General features: G+C 38.0%; 1 protein-coding gene across 1 annotated transcript in view; it reads right to left on the bottom strand.

The window, feature by feature from the left end:
• Nucleotides 1-2713, bottom strand: part of LOC104963788 (kinesin-like protein KIF21A) — a 35835-nt gene that overhangs the window by 12371 nt on the left and 20751 nt on the right. The gene's annotated exons all lie outside the window — the stretch shown is intronic.

Raw genomic sequence — 2713 nt, forward strand, 5'->3', positions numbered from 1 at the left:
CCATAACCCCACCACCACCATGGGTCACTCGATTCACAACATTACCCTAACCCTAACCCTAACACTAACCCTAACCCTAACCCTAATCCTAACCCTCACACCAGATACTGACTGGTTTTCGGACCCCCCCCAGACCCCCCCAATAAAGCAAAACTGCACGTTTCAGAGTGGCCTTTTATTGTGGCCAGCCTAAGGCACACCTGTGCAATGATCATGCTGTCTAATCAGCATCTTGATATGCCACACCTGTGAGGTGGGATGGATTATCTCGGCAAAGGAGAAGTGCTCACTATCACAGATTTTTTCAGATTTGTGAACAATATTTGAGAGAAATGGTTATTTTGTGTATATAGAAAATGTTTTAGATCTTTGAGTTCATCTCATGAAAAATGGGAGCAAAAACAAAATTGTTGCGTTTATATTTTTGTTCAGTCTAAAATCTCTCACCAGCAAAATACCTCGTCAGTTAAATGCCATTTTACGTTTCATTACGATACAGTATATTTATTATCATTATAGTATTCCTATTTCGGCGATTAGATACAATATAAATTATATTTGATGCAACTTTAGTTACATTTCCATGACTTTTCCAAAACTTTGGGAAAAATATTGTTTTCCAAAACTTTTCCAGGGCCTGGAATTAGCATTTTGAATTTCCATGACTTTTCCAGGTTTTTAAATGACCGTAAGAACCCTGTATATAGATGTTAGTGCATGTAAATGGTCTGCAAAGGCTACTACTTCAATACCTTCCACCACTACCCATTATAAAATACCAAAAGAGACACACATGATGAGTGGAAACCAGCGGGGTGGGATCAACAGGGACCTAAAGTTCGATACTATCAATGAAACTCAGATCGATCACTAATTGGCTGCATTTGTTGACAAATTGGCGTCTGATAGTATAATTGTACAATCTCTCCTCTCCATCAGTCTGAGTGTTGATGAGTGGAGCATCAGGACGATGGGCTGAGAGATAAAGACGTTGATATTCAGGAGTTTTCAAATAAATGAGCTAAAAAAGGCCTGCTGTGTGTTTTCACTGAATGCAAATGAAAAGAGACGATCGGAGGCTCAGGCTCAATAGCAGTAATAAGCTTCAGAAAATGGCGCTGTTTGGGTTTATTGCAATTACCTATTGATCCCAGAGAGTCAGATATTCTTTGTTTTGAACCGTGCTAAATGTTCATGTCGAGTTAATCAAGTGTTCTGTGAAAAGACACCAAAGAAGAGTTGGAACAAACACAGAGAGAATCCTGTCTGATGAAATGTCTCCCGTCCAACAGTGGTGCTCAAAGGATGGAAATGTGTGGAGGTCATGAAGAGAAAAAGGGAAGAATCCACACCATGTGCTTATGTAGTTCCCTTTCCACCAAAGCAGACCTTTTGCTCACTTGTTTGGCATATTAAAAAAAGACAAAATGTTATACTTGGGTGGATCTGAGAGGAGAAGGGAAGCACTACGCAGGATGTGGTTGCACGAGTGCTTGAGGCATCCATGTGTCCTGCAGGGGAACAGAGTATCCAATATTCCTTACATTTGATCAACTATTGGCTTAAACACTTCCAATTATAATCAAGTTACTTCATTTTTTTCTTAATTATTTTGTAGTGGGGACAACTACACTTCAAGAAGAGGTCATTCTAGTTATTAGAAAATCCTTAAAAACAGAATAGTAATGTAACTTTCGTGATATAGCATGACTTAGCTTTCAACATCCTCTAGCTTAGATGCATCCATTGCTTTCACGTTGTTACAGTACAGTCTGGAAATCATTGAAAGGTGAAACTGAGGTAAAAATATGTTCCCTCAAGTTCGGACATTTTCCTCAGTCAAAACATTGTGTTGCTCAAAATAAGTTCCTATTTGCGATCTGGGGCACTATTTTTACCCTGTGCTGTGAGCAACACAATGTTTTGACTGAGGAAAATGTCCGAACTTGAGGGAACATNTTGTCTGTGTTGTCTTGCCAGATTTGTATTTATTTAAATTAGTGTGCTTTCCCATGGGGCAAGTTGTATTGAATTTACTGATTAGTTTAAACACACCTCCTGTTGACAGTTAATCCGTCAAAGTAAACATCTTGTTTTCTTGTTATTTCCTCAGTTATTGCTTTGTAATGCAATTTTAAGCAGAGATTGTCTACTTTATTGGTGCATTCAAGTATTTAAGTCCGATGCCAGAAGGGGTCAATATTTACCCAACCAGAGAGCACTTTGGCTTGTTTGTATAACTGTGCATTTTAATATCTGTTTCTGCAGAAGTGTCACCTTTTCACTGCACAATAGTTTTCTAAAATGCATGGAAAGAAGTCACATTAAGGTCTTAACTACGTATTTAGCAGTTATGTTGTTTTGCATTGTTAACCCTTTGTAGTAAAATAGTTTTTCAGATTGAAAATATGCAATACTAGTTCAAACCTATTTATGTGCCATAGACTCTGTTTGACTCTTTTTATGACATTTTTAGAATTTCTTAGGCTACTTTACCGGTCTCAACTTTGTTAAATCGGATGAACAAGTATATAAATAAAACAGCACGGGGTAAAAATAGTGCCCCAGATCGCAAATAGGAACTTATTTTGAGCACCCCATGTGACAGTAACACAATGTTTTGACTGAGGAAAATGTCCGAACTTGAGGGAACATATTTTTACCTCAGTTTCACCTTTCAATGATTTCCAGACTGTACTGTAACAACGTGAAA

This window comes from Notothenia coriiceps, unplaced genomic scaffold, assembly GCF_000735185.1.
Source record: "Notothenia coriiceps isolate Sejong01 unplaced genomic scaffold, NC01 NC01_scaffold00036401, whole genome shotgun sequence".
Taxonomy (NCBI): domain Eukaryota; kingdom Metazoa; phylum Chordata; class Actinopteri; order Perciformes; family Nototheniidae; genus Notothenia; species Notothenia coriiceps.